General features: G+C 39.9%; 1 protein-coding gene across 1 annotated transcript in view; it reads left to right on the top strand.

The window, feature by feature from the left end:
* The window catches only part of LOC138756980 (uncharacterized), a 193,138-nt gene that overhangs the window by 34,029 nt on the left and 131,853 nt on the right, over positions 1 to 27,256 (top strand). Inside the window, exon 2 of the mRNA XM_069923520.1 lies at positions 12,527 to 12,634. The gene's annotated coding sequence lies outside the window, so the exon portion shown is untranslated. The remainder of the gene's footprint in view (positions 1 to 12,526; positions 12,635 to 27,256) is intronic.

Below are 27,256 nucleotides of genomic sequence, written 5' to 3' on the forward strand. Positions count from 1 at the left end.
ACTCTCTCCCTTAGGAAGTGGATCAACTGGAGTTTACTCAAATGTGAGTGATTAGATTTTGATGAGTAAAATCATTTGGGGGTATGCATATGGTGGGAAAACAGATGCAATAACATCAATCATAATCTCATTAATTGGCAAAGTAGGTTGGGAAGGTTAAGAGGTTTACTGATCCAATGTTCTGTGGAATTTGTTTTCCTGAGGATAAGATTGTTTTGAAATGACCCTTCCAATTCATATATTTCATCTCCTTCTGAGAACAAATGGCACTTGAGGGAACCTTGGTGTAATGACCTCTTAGTAGCAGTTGTTGAAGTTTGCAGAGTAGGCAGGCTTTGATTGGGCAGATAGCAGCAGTATTGCTCAACAAGCACCTTCTGTTGAAGGAACATGACAGTGACTAATGAACCCAAATGGAGGATTAACTGAAAGAAGAACCTTTCCTGCTCTTAGGTCTTTTGAGTTATGAGTTGGCAGCCAAATCAATACTGGAGTCAATGCTCTTGTTGGTAAAAAGACCAATCCATTTTCCAATCAAGAATATGTATGACCAGATAAAGAATAATTCAGCATTATTTGGAAGAGAAGTAGGCCAAAATACACGGGGTGACTTTGTTATGTTTCCACTGTCGTAATCCTGCTTTGCAACTTCCTCTCAAATAGTCAAAAGACACCTTCTCTTTGGAATGAATGGAAAGCAAGATGATGAGAACCCAACAAGATTCATTGGTGTCTTACTCATGTCATTCATTTCTTGCTGTTTATTTGATGATATTTGAACAACCCATCTCTTCAATCGCTTGAAGAGTTCTAGAGTTCTGGTTTTGTTCCAGATTCCAGCAGCTGCCTCCTCTTTTGCATCAACTACTTTGTCTACTCTATGCTTTTGAAATACTTTCATTTGAATATAACACAATTTATGAACTTGTCTACTGTAAATTAATCCATAGATTGGTGTGATTAAAAATAATGCCCAGGTGTGGCATGAACATATTTTGTTAGTGGCTTCAGAGGGCTTATTTCTCATCAGTGGAATAGTCCATTCAGTCCCTCAGCCTGTTTCTCAGTTTAATCTTTACATTTTCAAATGATCTAAACATAAATTACTCTTTGAGGGAAACTGTTCCAGATTTCCATAATTTTTTACACAAACAGGAGAGCACTGACATAGTTCTTGAAATGTTAAGCTTACATGTGAAGGTGATATATTCTTTTCTGGACTTCTCTCCAATGGATTTTTTCCCCATTCCCTTCTTTTAATGTTCAGTGAGACAACACTTTATTCAACATCAGCTCTGGGAATATAATTGTTGTACATGCAATCTCTCTTCATAGCTTAATCAGTCTATCTCTGTCTTCTTTTTCTTTCTTTGGCTTGGCTTCGCGGATGAAGATTTATGGAGGGGGGTAACCTTATGTTATTGCCCTATAAATTAATGCACATCAACTGAGCATAATATAAAACTTCTGCTTATAATAAGAGGTATTTAAAGTTATATTATATTGGCTAATCATTTTAATTAACATTTCCATTGAATACATTATCTGTCTGGGAAATCTTAGACTATAATACCTGTAACAAATTAATGGGGAAAACATTCATAACATTGTGACACAAAGAAATAAGCCACAATGATATTTCTAGTCAATTATTGTCCTTGCACTCCTGTTTGGCCAATAACTTCTGTGCCAGATAAATGGTGAGAAGTCAAGAAGAAGAAGAAATGAAACCAGCTGAAGTTAAATCTTTCTCCTCAGGAAGATGAAGGGTTTACAAATTAGGATCAAAACCCAAGGCACTAAAACATTTAGTCCCTTAGCCATTTAACAAGATGACAGCTGATTTAATTCTACTCTGAACTCCCCATCAAAAAAAAACAAACTGCTGGAGGAACTCAGTGGGTCAGGCAGCATCCATAGAGGACTATGAACCATTCATTTGCTGAATTCCTCCAGGAATTAGATCTTTGCTCTGGATTCCAGCCCCTATAGACCCTTGAATCTCAATGCCCCAATGTTGAAAATGCTGAATACAAGGGGAATCTTTGGCTTGGCTTCGCGGACGAAGATTTATGGAGGGGGTAAATGTCCACGTCAGCTGCAGGCTCGTTTGTGGCTGACAAGTCCGATGCAGGACAGGCAGACACGGTTGCAGCGGTTGCAGGGGAAAATTGGTTGGTTGCGGTTGGGTGTTGGGTTTTTCCTCCTTTGCCTTTTGTCAGTGAGGTGGAATAGATAGAGGGAAATGACATGAAACGAGGTACTAAAGAATGGGAAAGAAGAAAAATAAAAGGAGAACTAGGAAAAGATGGCATGCAAATTTTAACTACCCTGTTCAAGGAGAGACATCTTTCTACCTGAAGGTTACTGCATCCAAATTGATTTCTATCAGGCCTATTGAAAGAAATATCACTCATTACAAGCTAGCTTCACTAGTGTTATCTAAATTCAGTAATGAAAAATCAATTCTTCCAAAGACAGTGCAAAATAAATCCAGTTGGAAAGCTAATTAGAAGCTTTTAAGTTAGCCACAGGCTGCATCGTGTTCCTCTGCTCTCTGACACAAACAGGAATCACAGGAGCAGACAATGCCAAAGTAAGTCAAAACATAAGCTTCAATAACAATATGGCTGGAAAGTTAAGAGGATAAGTAACTTGTCTGAAGTGAATGAATCAGTAGATGAGTAAAGTCTAAATTCAGACTGAGGAAAATTACAGCACTGAAGGAACTAATTTCACCCTTAATGCTTCTCCAAGCAACTGATCCTGTAGGTCCCACTCACTGACCTTTTTTCACTGACTTCAATTAAGTCCAATGTGCTGATGAGTTTAGCCACGGAGCAATACATTCCCTTATGCTCAGGCCCTAAGTCCAAAATCACTACCTCTAAGAACTTCTTTTCTTTGGCTTGGCTTCGCGGACGAAGATTTATGGAGGGGGTAAATGTCCACGTCAGCTGCAGGCTCGTTTGTGGCTGACAAGTCCGATGCGGGACAGGCATGTAGTAAGGGAACCACTATTCTACTACACATGACATGCTGAAGGGAAACTGGTTAAATAACTAGGCCAATAATCCAGATGATTAATTTCAAGTTCTGGCATAGCAGTTAGTGCCACAGCATTACATTACCAACAACTTGAGTTTAATCCAGCACTGCCTGTCAGGAGTTTGTACATTCTCCCTATGTCCAATTAGATTTCTGCTGGGTCCTCTGGTTTCCTCCCAGATTCCAAAAATCAATGGGGTTTCTCGGTTAATTGGTCATATGTGTGCATTTAGGTGGCACGGGCTCATGGGCCAGAAGGTTCTGTTACCATGCCGTATCTCTAAATCACACACACAAAAAAAAGAATTACTGTGATAACTATTGAATTTAAATGTAGTTAATTACAATTAAACATACACCACATAACAGACCCATCCAGCCCACAAACCCGTGCATCCAATTACACTAATCCACTGTATCAGATCTGTGTTAATATAAATCCTTAGTTTAATGTTAAAACTATATTTTATCTAAATATGGTTTAATAAGTTAGCTTGGGTCATTACAGGGACACAAAAACAACTTATTAGCATTTTAAACACAAATGGTTCTTTTTTTTTGCATATCTTATTTAATATTGCATACATGCAGTAACTACAATTATTATAATACCGACATCAAAAAAAGAACAAATTGATAGCATACATGATGATTTTCAACTCATCCCAAAACCCTTCCCTTCCACCCAACCTCCAACCCCCAAAAAAAGAGAAGAGAAAAAATACAAATTGAAAAATAAAAAAAATATGTGTAAAAAGAATCTGGATTGCCGAGAGAGAGAGAGATGTCATGCAGTGCATCTCATTAGTTTCAACACAAACATATAGAGGAGGATTCTTATAGGACCAGAGGGGTAAAAAGGATATCACTATAAATTTAATCCCATTACCTGAATATACAGGCACCAAATTTGTAAAAACATAGAATATTTATTTCTTAGATAATAATTATTTTTTTCCAAAGGGATACAACTTTGAATTTCAGCATGTCACCTTGGCAATATTAAAGACATATCCAATTTCCAAGTGATTTCAATACATTTTCTCACTATTTTTAATGCTAATTTAACAAATTTCAATTGATAAATTGACAACTGCATTTTAGGAAGTGGACCTTCAATATTTCGTAATAAAATCTGATCAGGATTTAATGGAAAAACAGTTCCTATAATTTGTAGAAAATTACTTGTAGACACCTAAAAAGGTCTCACATTTAGACAAGGCCATGTTAAATGTAAGAAAGATCCTCACCACATCTAAATTCATTGATCTGATAAATCTGATTTTAATCTATTCATCTTCTGTGGTGTAAGATACTAATTGATGTAAAAAAATGTATTGAACTAATCTGTACCTAACATTAATAGTATTAGTTATAGAATCTCTACATAAATTTTCCAATATTTGTTGATCTATCATAAAATTCAAATCTGTTTCTCATCTCTGCCTAGATTTGTACAACCCTAATTTAGGCATTCCTACTTATATAAAAAAATTATTTTTAAATTCCCACTACTAATAAGAACTTCTATCTCAATAATATTAGGCAAAAAAAATTCTGGCCTTAATTTATCCTCAAATATGCTCTTAATTGAAAATAACAAAAGCATAAATAGTTCTTTGAGATAGAAGACAGAAGCCAGTTTGAGACAGTTTGGGTGAGGAGTCGGAGGAGGCGGTGATTCAGAGCTCGGGTGATCACTACAGAGGAGGAGGAGTGAGGAGAGGTCGTGGGGTTAATTGGTCAAGGGCAATAAAAGGTGGGTAAGGCAAAGGAGCGGCCAGCGAGGAATGGCCCATTGAGTGCATAGCCTGGTGAAGGAGTGGGTCTTTGAGACTAGCTTGGAGGCTTAGGCGAGCAAAGGCTAAGGACGAGTGTGTCTGAACTAAAGGTAAGACAGTCACATTCCATTTAATATATATCTGTTTATTTTTTACTTTTGTAAGGAGAGAGGAGAAGGAGGCAAGATGAGTGTGAGGGCAGTTTTCTGTTCTCAGTGTCACATGTGGGAAGTCATGGAGTCTTCACATCTCCCGGACATCCATGTGTGCACAAAGTGTGCTGAGCTGCAGTGTCTAAGGGCCTGAGTCAGGGAACTTGAGCTGCAGCTCGATGACTTCACTCTGTTTAGGGAGAATGAGGCTATCATAGATAAGAGTTATAGGCATGTGGTCACACCAGGGCCACAGGAGGATGGTCAGTGGGTTACCATTAGGAGGAGGAAAGGGAGGGGTCGGGTTCAAGAGAAAGCACCTAAATCTGAAATCCTCAGAAATCGGTACTCCACCTTGAGTACTGAGGAGGGGGATAGTCAGACTAAGGTAGGCAGAGGTGTAGAGTCAAACTCTGTAGCCCAGAAAGGTAGGGATAAGTGGAAATGGGCGATAGTTATAGGGGATTCGATGGACAGGTGGACTGACAGAGGTTTTTGTGAATGCGATAAAGAAAACCAGATGGTGGTTTGCCTTCCTGGTGCCAGGGTCTGGGATGTGACTATGCATGTCCAGAACATCCTAAAAGTGGAGGGTAAAGAGCCTGAGGTTGTGGTACATGTTGGTACCAACTATGTTGGGAGGAAGGAGGAAGTGGCCCTGCAGAATGACTATAGGGAGTTGGGTAGGGAGCAGAAGAAGGACCACTAAGGGTGTAATCTCTGGACTGCTTCCTGTGCCATGTGACAGTGAGGGCAGGAATACAATCAGGTGGAGGTTAAATACGTGGCTAAAGGGGTGGAGTAAGAGACAGGGATTCAAGTTCTTGGACCACTGGGACCTTTTTTGGGGGAGAAGGGACCTATACTGTAATGATGAGTTACATCTGAATCCCAGAGGGACCAGTCTCCTGGCAGGGGCATTTGCTAGGGCTGCCAGCGGAACTTTAAACTAGTATGGTTGGGGACCGGGGTTCAAGTTAGGCAGGACAGCAGGGAGTGGATTTGTAGGCAAAGGAAAGAAGCAGATTTAAATAATTTGTGGGTGGAATGGCAGGAAGTAATAAATAGATGCTGTAATGACAATTGAGAGAAAGGTAGAGAAGGTGATAGGCAGAAGGTATGATGCGGGAGATCTTTGAGATGTATTTATTTTAATGCGAGGAGTGTTGTGAGGAAGGTGGATGAGTTAAAGGTGTGGATTGACATGTAGCATTATGATGTTGTGGCCATTACCGAGATGTGGTTGAAGGAGGGTTGTGACTGGCAGTTAAATATTCCAGGTCGCTGCTTTAGATGTGACAGAATTGGAGGAGTAAGAGGGGGAGGTGTGGCATTACTTGTCAGGGAAGATATTACAGCGGTGCTGAGGCAAGATAGACTGGAGGCCTCATCGAGGGAGGCAGTCTGGGTAGAACTAAAAAATAAGAAAGGTTAGGTTACTATTATAGACCTGAAAATGGGAAAAGGGAACTAGAAGAGCAAATGTGCAAGGAAATAGCTGAGATGTGCAGTAGGAATAGGATGGTGTTGGTTGGGGATTTCAATTTTCCAAACATAGATTGGGAAACACAGTCAGTTAGAGGGCAGGATGGCTTAGAATTTATACAATGTGTTCAGGACTGCTTTTTGCAGCACTATGTGGAGATGCCCACTGGAGGGGGAGCAGTGTTACATCTGTCTGAGAATGAAATAGGGCAGGTGATGAAGATGAGCGTTGGGGAGAACTTTGGATCTAGTGATCATGGGTCCATTAGCTTTAACTTAATTATGAAAAGGAATAGTTTGGGTCAAAAGTCAAATGTATTCGAATGGGGGAAGGCTAGATTTGAAGAAATGAGAAGGGATTGGCAGAGAGTTATGTGGGATGATCTTTTTGCCAGAAAGGGTGTAGAGGAAAATTGGAGGGTATTTAAGGGTGAGATTTTGAGAGTACAGGATCTTTATGTTCCAGTCCGGCTGAAAGGCAAGACCAAAATTTCAAGGGAGCTGTGGTTTTCTAGAAAAATTAGGAAGTTGGTTCAGGACAAGAGGGAGGCCTATGCTAAATATAAGAAACAAAAGATTGAGGAGATGTATGATCATTTCTTAGATTGCAGAAAGAACATTAAGAGAGAAATTAGAAACTCAAAAAGAAGGTATGAGGAGTCCATAGCTAATAAGGTGAAAGTGAATCCTAAGGGTTTTTGCAGATATGTGAATAGTAAAAGGAGGGTTAAGGATAGAGTAGGTCCACTGGATAATGGAAACCGTAGACTATGTGAGGAACGGTATGAAATGGGAGAGATTTTTTCTTGTCTGTATTCATGAGGGAAAGGGACATTGGTCCATAGGAGATAAGTGAGGCAAATGGCTTAGTTATGGAAAGGATAGGGATTAGTAAAGTAAGGGTTCTGTAGCTTCTAGGGTCAATAAAGGTGGATGTCTCCTGGTCCTGACGGGATTTTTCCCAGGATGTTAAGGGAGATCAGGGAGAAAATAGTGGGGGCTTTGACAGTGATTTTTCAATGATCACTGGAGGAGGGTGTGGTGCCGCGGGATTGGAGGGTTGCAGATACATTTCCATTGTTTAAAAAAGGCACAAGATGCAGGCCAAGTAATAATCGGCCAGTAAGTTTGACTTGGGTGGTGGGGAAAGTTATGGAGGATATTCACTAGTATGTACACATATCTGGATAGGCATGGATTAATTTGGGGCACTCAGCATGGGTTTGTAAAGGGAAAGTCATGTTTAATGAACCTTGTTTATTATTTTTTTTTATTTCTTGCACGATGAGTCATATCAATAACGACATCCACAAATGATCATCATCAATATATACATAGTGACATTTTTTCTTTCTCTCCCCTTCCATCCCTCTCCCCTTCCCCACCCCTCTTCAAAAATCAATAAATAATAAAACACATAAAACAAAGAAATAACAAAAAACAAAAAAGATAAAAATAACCTTGTTGAGTTTTTTTGAAGAGGTGACAAAAAAGTGGATAAAGGTAGGGCAGTTGATGTGATCTATTTGGATTTTAGTAAGGCTTTGGATAAGGTTCCACATGGAAGGTTAGTAAAGAAGGTTGAGTCACTAGGGATTAATAGCAAGATAGTGACATGGGTTCAGAGATGGCTAGAAGATAGACAGCAGAGAATCACGGTGGACAACTGTCTGTCAGGTTGGAAGCCTGTGACAAGTGGGGTGCCTCAGGGATCTGTGCTGGGTCCCTTGTTGTTTATCATGTATATTAATGATTTAGAGGAGGGGTGGTTAACTGGGTAAGCAAATATGCAGACAATACAAAAATAGGGGAGTGGTGGATAGTGAGGAAGGTTTTCTTAGATTACAGAAAGATTCGGTTTGTTTGGAAAAGTGGGCTGAAAGATGGCAGATGGAATTTAATGTAGACAAGTGCGAGGTGCTGCATTTCAGAAAAAAAATAACCAAAATCGGACATATGCAGTTAAGGGGAGGGCATTGAGGTACGCAGAGGAACAGAGTGACCTTGGAGTTATGGTACAGACTTCATTGAAGGTGGATTTGCATGTAGACTGGCTGGCCTTCATAAATCATAGGAGCTGGGAAGTGATGCTGCAGTTGTTTAAGACATTGGTGAAGTCAGGTTTGGAGTATTGTGTTCAGTTCTGGTCTCCAAACTATAGAAAGGATATAGATAAGGTGGAGAGGGTGCAGAGAAGATTTACAAGGATGTTGCCTGGCTAACAGCATCTAGAGTACAGAAAAAGATTAAGGAGACTGGTACTTTATTCATTGGAACGTAGAAGGCTGAGAGGGGATTTGATAGAGTTATTTACAATTATGAAGGGAATAGATAGTCTAGATGTGGTTAAACTCTTTCCCCTGAGGGCAGGGGAGGTTGGAACATGAGGGTATGTTAAGGGTAAGGGGCCAAAAGTTTAGGAGAAATATTAGAGGATGCTTCTTAACTTAGAGAGTGGTGGCAGAATGGAATGATCTTCCAGAGGAGATAATTGCGGCAGGGTCCCTTCTGTCATTAAAGAGAAGGTTGGATTGGATGTGTATATGGATGTGAGGGGGTTGGAGCATTATGGGCAGAGAATGGGAGGGGGGACCTAGTGGAGTTGTTCAAGTGAATTGGTGTGGACTCGAAGGGCTGATTATAGCTTGTTTCCACACTGTAAACGGCTATATGGTTATATGGAAAAATAGATGCTGATTGAAGTTAGAATCTAGAAGATGAAAAGGATTCATGGAAATATTGGAAAAACGAGGTGTTAGTTCAGAGGCACCTGTATAAATGCACAGCCATTTTAGTTCTGAGGAAAACAGACTTCTCAGAAACATACGTGCTTTTATAAAGTCTCTATCACCTTCAATTAAGTCTGTACCATAACTTCAAGGTCACTCTGTTCCTCTGCATACCTCAATGCCCTCCCCTTAACTGCATATGTCTGATTTTTTTTTATTTTTTTCTGAAATGCAGCACCTTGCACTTATCTACATTAAATTCCATCTGCCATCTTTCAGCCCACTTTTCCAAACAAACCGAATCTTTCTGTAATCTAAGAAAACCTTCCTCACTATCCACCACTCCCCCTATTTTTGTATTGTCTGCATATTTGCTTACCCAGTTAACCACCCCCTCCTCTAAATCATTAAATGCTTTTAGCACACTCGTGTCAAAAGACTTTATGAGGTTCAAAGACAGAAATTATGTCACATACCATGTGACATGAGAAATGGGCTGGAAATATATTCACAAAATGAGAGACAATAAGTTTAGTTTTGGAGAGTACAGAAGCCAAAACCCTGTGACACACACAGGGGTTGGAACCTTGTGAAAGACAGGGTTGAATTATAATAACCAGAATAGGTGCTGTTGTGTGTTACTCCTGGGAAAAGGGGAATAGAGAATCTGTGGCTTTTGAAATAAGGACGACTACACTGTCTGTTTTAAAAAGAGGACAGAATTCAACTGGGTCCATTTTTGTATGGCCACTTAGTTTAATCCATGTCTGGGTTCATGAATTTATCTTGGAAAAAATAGCCACATTTGCTGTCTCTTTGAATAGAGGGCAGATTCTTCATGTGGAAAACAGATTACAAAATCTTCAGTAAAAAGAGAAAGGTTTGATCCTTGGAAGACAGAAATTGTATTCTCCTTTTCACTGGAAATATATTGGTGGCTCAAAAGATAGTCACTTCTATTTAATGAATATCTCTCAAGACCTCTCATCAAAGAATTGTGAGCAAAGAGGCCTGAAGATATGATGTTTAAAAGCATTTTATCATTATTTCTGAGGTGAGAATTTAAGACCTTCAAGCAAGATTGAAATGAATGATGCTAAAGTTTTAAAAATTGATTTTTCAGAGTGGGACTTTAATTACACACACGCACACACACACACACACACACACACACACACACACACACACACACACACACACACACACACACACACGCACACACACACACACACACATTTTACATTTGTGCATTGTGGGGCAACATTTAGAGAAAATTTTAGAGATAAGTAAAAAATGTTGTCATTGATAGTTAAATAAGAATATTATTTTGAATTTGCCAATGTCTGTTCAATTTTCCATTGCTGTTCCTTTGTTAGTGCTAACAAAGTCCCTTTAGTCCCAAATAAAATTAAAAAGGGTTGTTAGTTTGTTACACTACTTATATGCCTTGTACATTTTGATGGGTAGGAGGAGACCGGAGCATGCAGTTTCAACCCACACAGACTGACGGAAAATGTACAAGCTCTGTACAGACAGCACTGGATTTGAACCCACATCACTGCCACTGTCATAGCTTTGAGCTAACCAGCTAGGCTAACCACGCCATCCTCTATACTAAGCACAGGCACATAAACTTAAAGTTAATCATCTGGATTATTTGCCCAGTTTATACTTAAATTTTTGGACAAAAATTCAAGAGTAAGATCAACCACAAAACAAATATATTGTCATAAAATTACATCTAGTCCAACAGTGTCCTTCGCTACCTGCTTTGGTCTGCATGTGTTTTGAGACTTAGCAATGTGTGTCACTCTTAAATGCCCTCTGAAATGAGCTGGAAAATCATTTCGTTCAAAGGTAATTGTAGATGTGCTGACCTGTCAATGGTATCCAGATCTTGAAAAATTAATAAACAAGGGGTACATCATAGTATAAGGGTTCAAAGATATTGCTCTCACCACCTTCACTGACCAATTCCATGTACAATTTTGTTAAATAGCATCAATGTGAAAGATGAACAAAAATGAGGAATTTATGCACTGAGTTAACACATTTTAAAGAGGCTGTCATCCTTTCCTTATGGTTTCTAAAACCTGAAGGTCTCGAATAATTAAGAAACTAAATAGTGTAGGCAACTTCCCCATCATGTTTGGAGTCAGGCAAGGCTGCCCACTCTCTTTGGCCTTATTTCTGTGCTGCATAGACCCCTTTGCTGAATCCAAGAAGAAGGATGAAGGCAAAAGAAGAGTGATGATGCCAGGCAGTAGAGGCACTCACATCAAAGTCTCCCTGCACATAGGTGACATCGGCGGTCGGTCCACTGACTGATTAGCATTCTGTATTCAGTTAGAGTCTGCATCGGGTACAAGGGTAAACCAGAAGAAGAGCGAAGAAGTGCTGTTCAGTAACAGGTCTGATCGGTCCACCATCCCCTTCACAATTAGATCTGAGTACTTGAAGGTGTTGGGGATATAGTTTGGAGGGGCCAAGGTGAGAGAAACTCTTCCAGTCAGATCCTTCCTGTACAATACAAAGATCACCTACAATCCATGTTTTCTCAAAGATGACTGCAGTGGAGTGGAGAGAGTCGGTTACTTCTTTACAGAATGCCTATTCACTAAGAGTGTGTGGAGAAAGAGGTAAAGGTTCTTTTCACAGTTCATCTCCAGCAGCAGCACGACAAATGAATCTCTGATTTATAGGCTGTCCTCTAGGACACACAGAGCTGGACATCCAGAACAGCTGGAAGACCATCATCCAATAAAATATGCCATTTGGTCTGCCCAAAACTTACTGGTCTTTCAGCACACAGAGGGAATGCTGCTGACTGGTATATTCCAGCCTGCAGGAATATGTGCTGAGTGACACACTGAGGGCTGGTGCAGCCAACCCAAGGGCACAGTGGGGAAGATCAACAGAGCAGAATCTTTCCATTACTGGGCATTGAGGGGCTCAGACCGAGGGGAAGCCCCTCAAACAACAGAGGGGGAGCAACAACAAGGTGAAAAGAGTGGTAATTAGAGAATGCATGTAAGAATGTACATTGATGGATGTGAAAATACTTTGGACTGTTCTCTTTTTGGGAAATAAATTATGGTGAATAAAGTATTATTTTGGAAAAACAAGTAATAAAACTAAGATTATGCTAAAAAAAATTAGATTTGCTCAAAGTAAATGGTCGATATATTAATGTGTAAAGTGTTCCTTTTCTTTGTATGAATTGTATAAGTTTTATGGAAATATTTTCAATGAATTAAAGTACTTTTATAAATAGAGTAACAGATATGAGTTTTCTAACTCACATCTCCATTTTAAAAATTTCTTGTCATAGAAAAAAATATTAAAAAGGTACAGAAAATGCAGTCTAACAACATGTGGAAGGATCACACTACCATAGAGAACAAAGGACATGGAGGAGAAATGCATGTAATTTCATATGGTAAGAGATTTATTAGCCATAGAATATCACTTTAACAGCATTGTTAATTTAAAAAAAGTTGAAGAGATTGTTTTACACAGCATGAAAGAGTGGTGAAAGATTATTCAGTTATATCCTCTGAAAGAAAATGTACAGCTACTTGAAAAGAAAAACAAATTATGGGAATATGGGGAACATTCATGGAAACAGAATCAATTGAATCACTCTTTTTAGAGAGCCAGTCAAGTCACAGGAGACCAATTGGCTGCTTGATTCTGTGTGATGTCAGTCAGAGAGATGGATCAATTGTAAAAAATCTTTTTGTGTACATTAAAGAACTCCTTATCCCATGTGACAATGCACAGCACTTCAGCATGTGTGTACTAATAATGTAAAATTATTGATGGGTCCGTCATCCCTCAATGAATTATTCACAGTTCTTCGTATGTTCTTCTGAAAGTTTAAAGGTTATGAACACAATTGCAGGAGAGAAAAGCTCCAGCCACTCATGGGAGTGGAAAAGGTGTACTTGACTAGAGTTTTGGAAAGACTGGTAGAGACTCATTGGAGCCACAGTTACCATGATGCACCTTTCGGGCATTGTTTGCTTTCAGCCCATCGGTATATCTTGTAATCATTCTCTTTGTCAACCTTTATTGGACTATGTGTTTGTGGACCCACTACCAATGCTACAGACTGATATCATTGAGAATTGTTGTCCAGCTCCAGGTTGGACACGCAACGTAAATCTTAATGGCACAACTTCATTGGTGTATTCATCCCTCAGGACTGTCTTTATGTGTAAAAAGTAATAGCTTCTTAATGATTAACACTTTTCACAGCTCACTAAGTTTACCACTAAACTGCAGTTAGGGAAAGGTCTAAATAAACATTTTACAGGCTATTTATTGTCCACCCTCCCTGTATTAATAAGAAGCGGCAGAATTATACAACATATTGGTGGAGCTGGTAAATGATAAATTTTTCATCTTAATATCATAGCAATTTCCAAGGATGTTCAATTGTTTTCAGTTTCCTCTTCAAAACAAAACTACCTCATGCAAAAGATTTGGACACAAAGCTTCAAGTTGGATTTGTTTTGTTGCTTTCCTGGTGACCTTTCTATTATTCTCAGAGCAAACACACTCACTAAAGGGAGAAGCACAGAGAGACTCTATGTCACAACAGGAAGGAACCTCCCATCTGTGTTATTTGTCCATGTGATTTCCTGCTTAATCACCGGATTTTGGTTTACTTTTCAATTGTTAGAGATATCTCCTATTATACAAACCTAGGGTCTGCAAGATAAAATGCTTTGTTCAATGTGTTCGGTGATGCAAATCTGTCCAGTTTACGTAAAGACTACCTGTGAAACCAGACTGATTTACTACAGGTGGTAAACAAAAGAGTCTGCAAATGCCCTGGTCTAATGCAAAATATAAAAGTGCTGGAGAAACTCCGCAGGTCAAGCATCATCTATAGTGTATCATGAATAAAAGCTCTCATGGCTGGAGGGAGAACAAATGCTTTTATTAGCTTATAATTAAGGGTAGATGAGAGAGATATGCGGTCATTAGAAGGATAGATCTTCAGGTTGTATTTTTGCACAGTCCATGAGTCTATGAAGCTTTCAGTAGAGCCCACGTCGATTAGACATGTAGTGAAATGTCCGCATACCTTCACAGTCACTATGGAGTTGCTGAGCTGTTGAGGTCTGTCCTGATCTAGGACTATTGAGGCTAAGACCCAGAAGACTCTATGCTCCTCACTCAAATGACTCCCACTGTCCTGGGTTGCCCTGCATGGGTAAGATGGCATTGACCTTATGGCCCGGCAAGATGGTCGCCCTCCTTCTTCCTCCAATGATGTTGGCAGTGTTTGAATTTGTGCCATGGCAAGATGGCCACTGACCATTTTCATGCCATTATCTCATTGCCACCCTCCATCCACGTGTCTCACAGCAAGTGGGTTGGGTGAATTTGGGGCAGACAGCTTGGGGGGTGGAATTGGATCTGGGAGCGGTGCAGGCCGTAGACTTTCCCGGGCTTCCCCTTGCACGACAAACCCTCGCCCAATGTCCTTTCTTGCCACAGCTGAAACACACAACGAGATTGGGGATGCTGGCTCTTTCTGCAAAAACAGTGCTCCCTGGCACAGGAAGTGGCAGCCGTTAGGGCAGGGGCAGAAGGATCAGACTGTCCTTACAAGGAGCGAGCTTGTTGGCTTCTAAGTCATCATTCTGGAGCATGGGCTGTTCCAGCAACTTGGCCAGTTTGACATGGCTAGTCAGATCCTTCTTTCCCAACTCGAGCTGTCACTGCCTCATGTACCTCAAGTGGGTCCCCATGACTAGAGTGTTCAGGATATGCTCTTCCTCACAAATGTGGCCCGTAGCTGCTCTGTACCTGCACTTCTTGGTAAGCATCCACAGATCCAGCAGGTAATCATCGATGGTCTCTCCTAGCTACTGGTGATGTAGGGTGAGTCAGTGCCTCACTAGGACCTCATTCTGTGACTTCAGGTACATAGCCTTCAACACCTCAATAGCAGCATCAGATGTAGAGCAGTCTCTGATGACTGCATACCCTTTCGTTCCTACCCTTGAAACGAGTGTGGACCTCTTGTGTTCATCGGTGTGGAAGACATCTCAGGTAGGCCTGTAAACAATCTAGCCAGTATGTGAACTCCTCAGCCACGTCTGGGGACAGAGGGTCTATCAAGAGCTTACCTGGCTTGAGTAGCGCTTCCATCATTAGGGAATAAGCTAATAAAGTGTAGCATGAATAAAAGCTCTCACGACTGGAGGGAGAACAAACAGACTCTGGTTTTCCCATTCGCTCATGGACCAGATATCCCTGTTTATCACTTCTCCCCATGATCACCCTGATTTTACCGGATCAGAGACATCCTCTCTGTGACTCCTTTTCTCTCATTCTAGTCAGACTAGGAGTCACAACCTGCAGCTCTTCCCACCCACTCGGTGTGACCTGCTGACGATTTCCACCATCTTCTCTACTTATTCAATTTTTAACTCTTGGCTTTACAAAACTGAAGACTATCTGCTTTAGCCTAGGCAATAGCTCCAGAAGCAAGTGGAGTTATTGGCATGGGAACAGAATTTGAGATAAGCCCAGCACATTGGCACTCGAGTTCCCAGTAATTTGTCCCATCTTTTTTTTCCTTTGGAACACACTAAGGTATCACATGGGTTTGGAAGAAGAGTGTATTTTATGTTGGAGTTATATGAAGATGATTCAAATAACTGGATACGAAAACATTGAAATTACCAAAACAAAATTTTGCAAGAAAATATTTATTTCAGATGAACAATTTAAAATATTACCATTCTATGAATAAATCACTGAGAAAATTTATTCCAAGAATGCAGTTACAGAATTTAACATAGTGCAAATGTCACTCATATACATTATTTGCTATTTCTGCTTAATGCTTCCATGCATCTAAATATTTAATATTTCTGCATGACATTCCTTGACTATCTATCAGACACACTAACTCATTGCCAACCTATGAATGGCAGCAAGCGTCATTCTATAGTATATTAACTGATTCTTGCAACTAACTGGACTGCACTTTGTTAATTATTTTGTGATTTGATTCACAACGCATTGATTTTGCTTCTTTATTCAGAACACAATGTGCTGCAAAGAACGGAGGGTTTGTCTCCTTCAACAGAATTCTGCAAATTCCAAACAATTATTTGCAGGAGAATTGAAGGGTTCATCCTACGTCCTTCATCAAATCCAGTAAATCATTAAAATAGTTTCAATAAACAAAGCAGATCTGCATGACAGCTGTATTTATAAAGCTAGCAACGGTAGGTGTATTGTGTATTTCAATGTGCTTGCCTTTCCATGACATCCCGGAGAATTTGAGGCAACCTCTGTGTTCCTAGGCTATTTATTTATCTGAGTAATTCAGCATGTCTATGCTTCCCTGACCAAATTGTTAATTGAGCTACTTAAGACATCCTATGCATCTTTAAGGTGATGATGGTGGTAGATGATTGTCAAATCTGATGTACAAATGCATTGCAATTCTTACTTGCTGCAGCCACATAAGGATGTAAGATAGACCAACTAAAATAGTATAAATTAACCTATCACATGATTCCAAGACAGGCATAGAGGTAAAAAAAGATATATATATTTTTTTTTAATATATAAATTGATATATAAATAAATGTTTACATTTGCAGCTAAGTGCTAGAAAAATGTGACATTTCAACAATACAGACAAATTTTCTGGTAATCCTGAAGTAGCTTGTAGTTGGGGTGTATAGGGAGGTTCAAGAGCCTGATAGTCAAGAGATGAAACTGTTCTTGAACATAGAGGGGCTGGACTTCAGGCTTCTGTACCTTCTGCTTGAAATAAACCAGAAGTGGTTGTGACCTTAATGATGGAAATCCCTTATGATGTTGGCTGGATTTCTGAGGCAACGCCTCACATCGATATCTGCATTAGAGAGAAGGTTGATGCCCATGATGGACTTGGCTAGGTTTGCCACTTTCTGCAGCCATCTGCATTCCTGGCCTCTAGAATTTCCAAACCAGGCTGTTATTGCAGTCAGTCAGTATACTTTTCGCAAAAGGGTCAACAGAGCATAAAACTAAATTCAAAATCTTCTCAGACCCTTTGGAAAGTAGAGGCATTGACGTGCCTTATATAGACCCCGAGGAACTTGTATGTACTAGCCCCATACACTGCTATACCATCAATGAAGACAGGCTTCCTTTCCAAAAGTCCAAAATAGGCTCCTTGGCCTTGGTGATGTTGAGAAGATGATCTTTTAAAAAACTTCTCTATGCCTGCACCTCCATCAATTCAGCCCTTAATTGCATCTCCTCCATTTCCTACTCATCTGCCCTGGCTTCCTCTGCCCCGAGATGCAACACAAACAGGATTCCCCTTGTCTTCACCTATCATCCCCAGTCACCACATCCAACATATTATCCTCCCTAATCTCTGCCACCTACAACACGATCCCACTAGAAAATATTTCCTCCCCCTATCCTACCCTCTCTGCCTTGGGTAGGGACTGCTTCCTCTGAGACTCCCTCATCCACTCATATCTAACCATTAATCTTCCCCTGCAGCCGCAGGAAATGTAAAAGTTGAGCCTACACATCCTGCCTCGTTACAATTTGGGGCCCTAAACAGTCCTTCATAGTGAAGCATCACTTCATGTGTATCCGTGGATGTCATCTACTGCATCCAGTGTTTCCATTGTGGCGTTCTCTACATTGGAGAGACTGGATGCAGGCTGGGAGATCATTTTGCTGTACACCTTCACTCTGTCCACATCAGTGGCAGGGATCTCCCAGTGGCCAATCATTTCAATTCTGTGCCTACTCCTGAGCTGACATGTCAAACAAAGACCACCTGAAAATTCAAGGAGAAACTCCTTATTTTCTTTCTTGGCACTCTCCAGCTGAATGAAATTAATGTTGACTTTTTCATTTTCTGCTAACCTTCTCCCCATTCTTCCTCTCTTCTTCTCCATCCCTCGGTCTTTTCTCCAGCTCTCCACCCCTTTTCCTCTCCATTCACAGAGCCATTCCCTCCCCTCGTTTGCTGGTGTGCCTTCCCTCCCTTATCCATATTACTTCCTGCCATATTACCCCCCCCCCCCGACACCATTGGATCATGCACCTGCAACATTTTATCCATGCCTTGATGAAGGGGATCAAGCCCAAAACATTGGTTATGTATCCTTATCTTTGTTTTTTAAAGTACACTGTTTGACCTGCTGAGCTTCTCCACCATTGTGATTTTCTTGAGAAAATTGTTGTTCTAGCATCATATGACCAGATTCTTGATCTCTGTCTGATAATCTTAACCATAATTTCCCATTATTTGAGCAACAATGGTGAAGTTGTCAGTATATTTATAGATTGCATTGGACTGATCTAAGATGACTATATATTGAGGTATGAAGCTCTGTCCATGCTAATTCTGTCTGCCTGAACATTGATGGGCTAATTACATATTGGGCCACTTTAGACTACTTGTGTGGCCAGACCTAGTTATTTATTAATTTTTATAACATGACAGCATAAAAGAATTTGTAGCTCATTAATCTGCATCAATATCTAGGTTATTCTTGTGTCCATGTGTTATGAACAGGGACTGGCTATGTGGTGGATAAACTTACTAACTTCATAGTGGAGCAATTATTTCACTTCCTTTTTTGCTGTGGGAAGCACTTACTGCTGACCTATGTTGTTGAAAGCAAATTAAATACAACCATCGGAATCAGAATCAGGTATATTGTCGTGAACGTCAGTCATGAAATTAGTTGTTTTGCGGCAGTTGAGTTGTGCAAAATTGCAATACTGTAAATGCAAGATTAAAAAATAATTAGTGAAATAAACAGAAAAAGTGAGGTAATGGCCCTTGTCCATTCAAAAGTCTGGTGGTGGAGGGAAATAAACCATTTTTGTAATGTTGAGTGTGCACCTACAGACTCCTGTATGGTAACGATGAGAAAAGGACATGGCTTGGGTTGTGAAGGTCCTTGATGGTAGAGGCTGCTTTCTTGAGACACCACCTCTTAAAGATGTCCTTAATGGAGTGAAGACTGATGCCCACGATGGTGCTGGCCAAGTTCACAATTCTCTGCAGCCTTTTCCAGTCCTGTTCATAAGCACATCCATACCAGACAGTTATGTAACCAGTCAGAATGCTTTCCACAGTACACATCTAGAAATTTGCAGGAGTGTGTGGCGACACACCAAATCTCCTCAAACTTCGAATGAAATATAGTCCCTGGCAGCCATTCTTCAATGATTGCATCAACATAATGGCCCCAGCACAGGTTTTCAGGGATGTTGACATTCAGGAATTATCCTGTTGATCACTTAAGGAGGATTGGTTTGTGCTCACTTGGTTTCCCCTTCCTGAAGTCCGCAATCAGTTCTATAGATTTACTAACACTGAGTGCAAGGTTGTTGTCATGGCACCACTTAACTGGCTGACCTATCTTACTCCTGTACACTTCCTCATTGGCATCTGTGATTCTGCTGACAACCATAGTGTCATTGGCAAATTTCCAGCTGGCATTTGAATTATGCCTGGCCACACAGTCATGAGTACAGGGAGAGCAGAGCAGTGGGCATCCTAGTTTCTGGTAAATGCATCCAGGGTTGGATCTTCATTTAATTAAGAGGAAGCTTGGGGCCTTACTGACTGTCTTGTGTCTGAGTCACTGATCTCTGAGATTGATCCACGGCAGGTCTATGTACAAATCCCAAATTGTTTGACTTAGATGGGTTAAAGCAAAAGCAAAATTCTTCGTTCAATAGTTACATTCTTCCTCTTTTGAATTATCTATAAAGAGGGTTCTTGCATTCGATCAGCACAGAGCACCAATTATCTCTGATAAAAATCTTCCATGCAATGTCTCCATACTCCAACCATGTCATTACAGTGAGGTTTAAATCTGTGTCTCTGTAATCATTCAAGCCTTTGTCCATTGGTCTACCTGCTCAACTTTACTCATTACAGAAAGGGCACTACTACTGTTAAGAAGCATCATTTCAAGGTCCTTAAGGGCAGACATAAATTGAACTATCCTGCCAGTCCTCAATGGGACCATTCATTAGAGTGTGGACACTGACACTACTCTATCCAGCCACTGAAATATCAAACCTTCATCCTATGATGTAAATTAATTCCTTAGTGTATGCAAAGGAATTAAATGAAGCTGCTTGCAAACAGCTGTCAGAATTTGATGTCCCTGGCATTTATAAAAAGCTTTGTTCCATCCACTATGTAATTTTTTAAAATGTCAGTGCACAAAATCATTTAATATCCTGCCCTGCTTCTTACTCAATCCTTACACTTTATTTGAATGGTTTTGTGACATTCAAAACAATTTTCTGTGTGCGGAACATCAGCCCTTCACTTTGTTTGTACTTGAATTAGAGTCCAGTTATTCATTTTCCAGAACATTCATCCATTTTTATGGGATGTTCTATGAATTCCCGCAGGCAGGGTGTCAGTGATAATCTTGGCATTTAATTTCATTTTTTGAGTCTTTGCATTTTTCTTCTATTGATTGGGCCTTAATTGATCATGTTTACCTGCAATTTCAATTTATCTACTTTGTTACCTGTCATTGATCTTTATCTGATCTTCCTGTTCTTCAGACTCATTCTCTGGTCACTTCCTGTTGCTTCAGCCCAAAGTCTCTACCATCTCTTGTCACTTAACCACATTCCTTCTTTCAAAGCTACTGTACTCATTCCAGCTCTTTATATAATAGCTATAGAATTAACTCTAAATATTTTGGCCTTTTTACAGGCTTATATTTTTAACCTAAACTCAAGCATAATGAACCAAATCTCCTATGAAGCTCTGCGCCACATGTTTTATCTTTCTAGGTGACCCTTGGAGGATAGCATATAACCATAACTCTCAACTGGATGTCAAATTTCTCAGACAGCTGACTGAATATTCCATCCTCAAAGAAATGTGCATCAAATATTTGTGGGTTCAAGTTCTCCCTCTGAGATTTGAAATTAGAAGATCTGGGCTGGCATACTGATGGAAAGTTTCCCTGAGATCCTGCCTGTAGTATAAGGTAATTTAAAGGAGGCAATAGTGGTGCTTGAATTAACAACTTGGGTAGCATCCCTGCATCTCGAGCAAATCTGTAGTACTCTCTCAGGTTATCTGATTATCACATTACTGCCTGTAAATGATTGAATTGCACACAGAGCCTATTGGTTTCTGGAGTAATTTGGAGAAAGGAATTATGCCCTTCCAAGAGATGGGGTGGGAAGTGACATAATCTCGGTAGCTGTGGGATTCAATTACTTTGTAATAGATCTCTTAAGGTAGTTTGTCTATTTAGATAGAGACAAAAAGCTACAGGAAGGAGAGAGAGATGTCAGAAACAGTCCAGGTAAATTTGAGGGCCAGGTGGAAGTTGGAAGTGAAATTAATTAAATTGTGGAGTTCTGCTCAGATAGAGGAGGCAGCAGACATCAATGTTTGTAAGAAGAGTTGGGAGTTATACCTGAGTATGAATGGAACAGGGATTTTTGCACATACCTGACAGAAAGCAGACATTGCTGGGCCCACGTGTGTACCCATGGCTGGAAGAAATGGGAAGGCTCGAAGCTGAAGTTGAGAGTAAAGATAAGTTCTGTCAGATAAAGAAAAGTATGAGAAAATGGGCTCTGAATGGCTTTCTGGTGTTTTTATATCTATTTCAGAGAATAATGTATCATCTCATGAAAGGCAGCAATAAGGTCACATTCTTAGCACAGGGTGTCTGCATAAGACAGTTATTTTACATTTTGATGTTCAAATCTCTGAAGTGAAACTTGAGCCCAACCCTTCCTGATCCAAAGCTCAGAGTAGGCTGAGCCCAAAATTACAACTGAAATTACTCTAGGCGTGAGGCAGTGCATGTGGTGAAAGAAACTGAATTAAGATTTCAGGCCAATGGCCCTTTTTCAGAACTAGGAATGAACCAATTTGAACCAAAGTGAATGTGGGTGACTGGGTGGAGAGAGAATGCATTGAAGGGCACAAGCGGTGGTGGCACTAGCTGAGAGGTAGGAGCTTAATAGTCAAATCTGATCTGTTCATAAGAGAACTAAATAAGAGATGAATGAGGATATAGAAAAGAAATATTGAACCATGAGACATAAGTTAAAGTCCAAACTGATTTTTCATTCAATTGTACAAGTACAACCCAATGAAACAGTATTCTCCAGTCCTCAGTATTACACACTGCAAACACATGTACAGACATAATGTACACACAAACAAATGATATATATGCACTGAATGTATATATGAATATTAAAATAAATAAATATAATTGTTAAATAAATAGCTGAGTGATGGAGGGTTTATATGAATAGTTCATCAGTTGTTTAGCAGCCTCACTGCCAGTGGGAAAAAAGTTGTTTCTCAGCCTGATATTTCTGGCTCTGATACTCGTATCTGTTTCCTGACGTGACTAGCTGAAAGATGCTGCTCACAGGGTGGTAGGGTCTGCAATGATTTTGCGAGTCTTATTTAGATAGATATCCTGGTAAATCATGCCAATGGAGGGGAGGGGAGCCCAGTGATCCTTTCTCCTCCTGTTATAGTCCTGTGAATTGACCTCCGATCTGATGTCCTACACCAACCATATGACAGTGTGGTGCAGCTGACCAGGACATTCTCCATAGAGCTCCTATAGAAAGGTGACAGGATAGTAGCCACTAGACTGCCCACCTCAGTCATCTAAAGCGGTGCAGTCATTGGTGCATCTTCCTGACAAGAGAGATGTTTTATGTTCAAGTAAGATCACTTCTTAAGTAGTCTCTGAAGAACTTGGTGTTCTCTTTTAACTAGCTATTAATGTATAATGGAGGTGGTGGTCATCCCTGGTCCTCCTGAAGTCCACAAGCATCTCTTTAATCTTAGTCCTCAATGAGGCATCTTTTATTCTTGCAATATTTCACGAGATTTTCCACCTCTTCTCTGTAGTGTGACTCATAATTGTTGCTGATGACGCCAACTACTGTCATTTCATCTTCATACTTGATGACTCTATTGGAGCTGCATTTGGTGATGGGTCAGTAGTATGAAAAGAGCAGGCTGAGCATGCAGGGCTGACAAGCGGTAGTACTCAACATGATGATGTTCGACATTCTGCTGCTGACCCAGACAGACTGTGGTCCTTCCATGAGGAAGTCCAAGATCCAGTTACAGAGAGGAGTGTGGAGATGCAACATGGACAGTTTCTCCACCAGCCTCTGGGCTGAAGTCAGTGAGCAGCAGCCTGACATATGAGGCATTGTTCTCCAGGTGGGTCAGGACTGAGTGGAGGGACAAGGCTATAGCATCATCAGTGGAAGGGTTCTGTCTGTTGTTGAAAATTCCATCACTAGTCATTGCCATTGCTGACACTCTGAAGTAAAAAAAAATAAATGTCATGGAATACTCAACAGGTCAGGAAACATCTGTGGAGAGAGAAACAACTTATTTATGATTTTTTTTTAAATTCGCCCTAACACTTAAGTCAGTGTTAAAGTTATGTAAATCATAAATTACAAAACATAAACTTGTCCATAAAACAGAAACATCAAAAAAAATCAACATAATAACCATACAAGTCTACTTAGACCTCTAATAACAGATAAAAACCCTACTGTTCATTAATATGCTTCACCACAACATCCACCTCTATTTCCCCTCCAGGAAACCTAGATATTTGCCCCATAGAATCCAATTTATCAAACATGCATTCAAACGCTGCCACTTTGGCCATCTCTGAGGTCCACTCCTGAAATTATAGTGCCCCCCCTCCTCAAATTCTTCCAAGTATATTTTGTCTTCCTACCATTATACTTTAGAAACCCAATTTTGAGAATATTTATTCACAAATAGACCAAGTGTGCCCCCCAAGACAAAGAGTCTGGGGCAAAAAGGAATTTGAATGCCTGAAATTTCACCGATATACTTATGTATAATAATCCAAAATTCTTGAAATCTGCGACAAGACCTAAAGTGCATGTACTAAGTCTCCTTTATCCTCTTCACAGTGCCAGCATTCAGGGGTATTTATCAATCCTAATCTATATAACCTTGTTGGAGTCCAAGAAAAATGGTGCAGAATCTTAAACTGAATTAGATGCACTCTCAGTCTCTTGAACATTATTTTGATTTTTTTTTACAAATTTTGTCCCATTCCGCAATCTCAAAACTCACACTCAATTCAATTTCCCATGCTCTTTTAAGACCCAAACAGAAGTTTATCCCCTGAAATTTGTGTTGAGGCTGAATAATAAAATGAAGCTGCATGACCTCATCCATCTGCAGCCAGTAAACAGTATCATAGCAACTTGTGGGGGGTTGCTGTGTAAGAAACATCTTATTTAAAGAACATTATTTATCTTGCCCATTGTTTCTAATCCTGAGGCATAGAATCCTCATTGAATTCAGACCATAATTCTGAATAATTAACAGCAAAGTTTGGATTGGATCTAGCAATAGTACATTGCTTTAGACAAGCTTACTGATTCTGTTTGGATCTATTCTGGGAGATAATATCTGATATAGTATGTGATGTGATTCTTATAAATGACTATTATCTCACAACCAAGCAGCCCAATCTGGTCTTCCATTAGAATTCGGTAATGAGTTCATGCCATAAATTATGGCATCACTGCCTCTCTATCAATGTTGCTCTCGGACCGTTCCCTCTCCTGTAAACTCGCTCGACAATATTTTCTCACTATCATTTCATGTCCAGCATGAAGGATACCTCAAGCAGACTCTCCTGTTGCATGGGTGCATGAATCAGACTGGAATACCTGATATCTGCCTGGCATGTTCATTGCTGGGCATGCATCCTCTGGACTGGTTCAGTGTGTGGCTTGAATGTGAATGATCTCTCACACAATGAAAGACAGAGACTTACCTCTCTTGGTCCTCTCAGGATTCTCCAGAAAACGTTATTTTATTCCACACAGTCTAAAATGGTTGGACAGGTGGAAGACTACCTGTCATCCAATGTCTCAAACCATGAATGTTCCGTTGACCTTCCACTTTTTCCCCAGTTTCACCTAGGAATTTCAGTTTAAGCAGAATTGCTTGAGGTTTTTTTTAAAATGCAGAAATGCAAATGTGATTCTTTGAATTTCACTTCTGAATTATGTTGACATTTGGTTTGCAGTGTATGCCATGCCTATGATACTAAATGGCTTTGTCCTACCTGGGGTTCATTTTGATGATTTTGAGAATGTGGTGGTACACCACTGGCCTACTGTAGGCGGAAACCTCTGTACCTGCAGGAGTGTAAAGGGACAGGACAATACCTGGCTGGCTGTCAATCAGTTGGCCTGAATGGATCAAGCCCCACCCGGTCGGGTGTCAATCACCCTCCGGAATATAAGCCTGCTCCAGCTTCCCAAGGCCTCACTCAGAGTTGCTGCAGCTACAGCAAGCCTGGCTCTGTGGAAGTCCTTGTGGATTAAAGCCTGTTGTACAGTCTTTATCTTTGTGTGTGTCTGATTCTGGCTAACAACGCACCACAGAGAATTAATTTTGCAATGAAATCTTTCTTTGAGTGTGAGGTAATTGACAGGGAATCTTTGTGGCTTGGATATCTGCCTCATTTGTCACATTTTATGCCTTGCAAATCAGTAGATCAAAGTCATACACATACTAAAAAGATCAGAGTGAAAAGCTTTCACCTATCCTTTTAGATTTGACAGGCTGAACCTGATGTCTTTCATCTCCATCAGTTTTTAATTTTAAGAGATCAAATTCAAAAGAGGTCAGTGTGGGAGTGGGCAGAGAATTAAAGAGACAGCCAGCTGGAAGCTCAGGGTCACTCCCAAATAATGATCTATGGTGATCTGTAAAGTAATTGTCTATGTGGCATCCAGTTCTCTGAGACTTGAGCAGAATTGAAAGATTAAAAATCTTTGAACCTACTTTTAGATTGCTTCACAAGTATAAACATTTCCTCTATATCCCATCCATTGAATAACTTCATAATTTTAAATTGCTCACAGCACATCTAAGTCAAAAAATAATCCTTGCTTATGGAGTGATTGCTCTTGGTTATAAAATCTTAGTCCACATAATGCCTGGGTGAATCCAGTTTGCACGATTTCCAGTTCCTCAATATCCTTTCCTGTGACAGCAGACCTGAGCAAGCATTTTAAACCATGGCTTTAAAAAAAAAAGGAATTCCACTCATCCACTAAAATTAGCGAAAGCTGTCAGTGTAGGATAGGAAAATTTAAAATAAAGGATTTTGGTTGAGCTGTTAATACCACAGATTGAATTACTTAATAACCAACTATTCCAGTCATGGTTCGAGTTTGCCTGCACTTGTCCATTTTTCCAGCGGTCAGACCAGCCAACTTAACGCAGGTCAGGAACTAGTAAAACAGAAATCCTGGAGGAACTCAGCAGGTCTCGTAGGGTCCATAAGAGGTAAAGATATATTACTAATGTTCCTCAAGGTATGAGTAAAAGGCAGGCAGGTGCCTTCATTAAAAGGCTGGAGAAAAGGGAAGAATTGGAAGAGGGAAGTGTATGGGCTGTTGCAACTGTCTTTTTTTATAATCGCTTGGAAAAAATTGAGTGCCGTTGTTTATGACTCATTCAAGAAAAATGTCTGTACTCAAGATGATTTGAGTTTTTCACAGTTTATTAAAACCATACATCTTAGTAACTACATTACTTTCTTTTATGATTGAAACAATGATAGCAAAATTAAAGCCATACTTAAATGATGATTATAATAGTCAATATAATTATTCCAACCATCTCCATTCTTTCTTTTCTCACACAACAAAAGAAAGTTCAAGACTGGTTGTTTATCTTAAAAATGCAAAAGCCAGCCACAACCTTGAAGCTGGCTGTATCTAGGAGTCACTCATGGAATGTATGAACAATATTTGCTGACTTCTTGCAGAATATGTTTGCAAGTCATTTTAACCCTTACAATACTGAATCCAAATTATTATATCTTTAAAAATTAATTACCATTACAAAGAAAAAGAAATCAAACTTAGTAGTATATCAGTTAAATTTCAAAAGAAAGTGAAAGACAATTATCAAAACTTTCTGCCTCTTGTTCAAGACACATTTTGATAATTG

This window comes from Narcine bancroftii, chromosome 1 (genome assembly GCF_036971445.1).
Source record: "Narcine bancroftii isolate sNarBan1 chromosome 1, sNarBan1.hap1, whole genome shotgun sequence".
In the NCBI taxonomy this organism is placed as follows: domain Eukaryota; kingdom Metazoa; phylum Chordata; class Chondrichthyes; order Torpediniformes; family Narcinidae; genus Narcine; species Narcine bancroftii.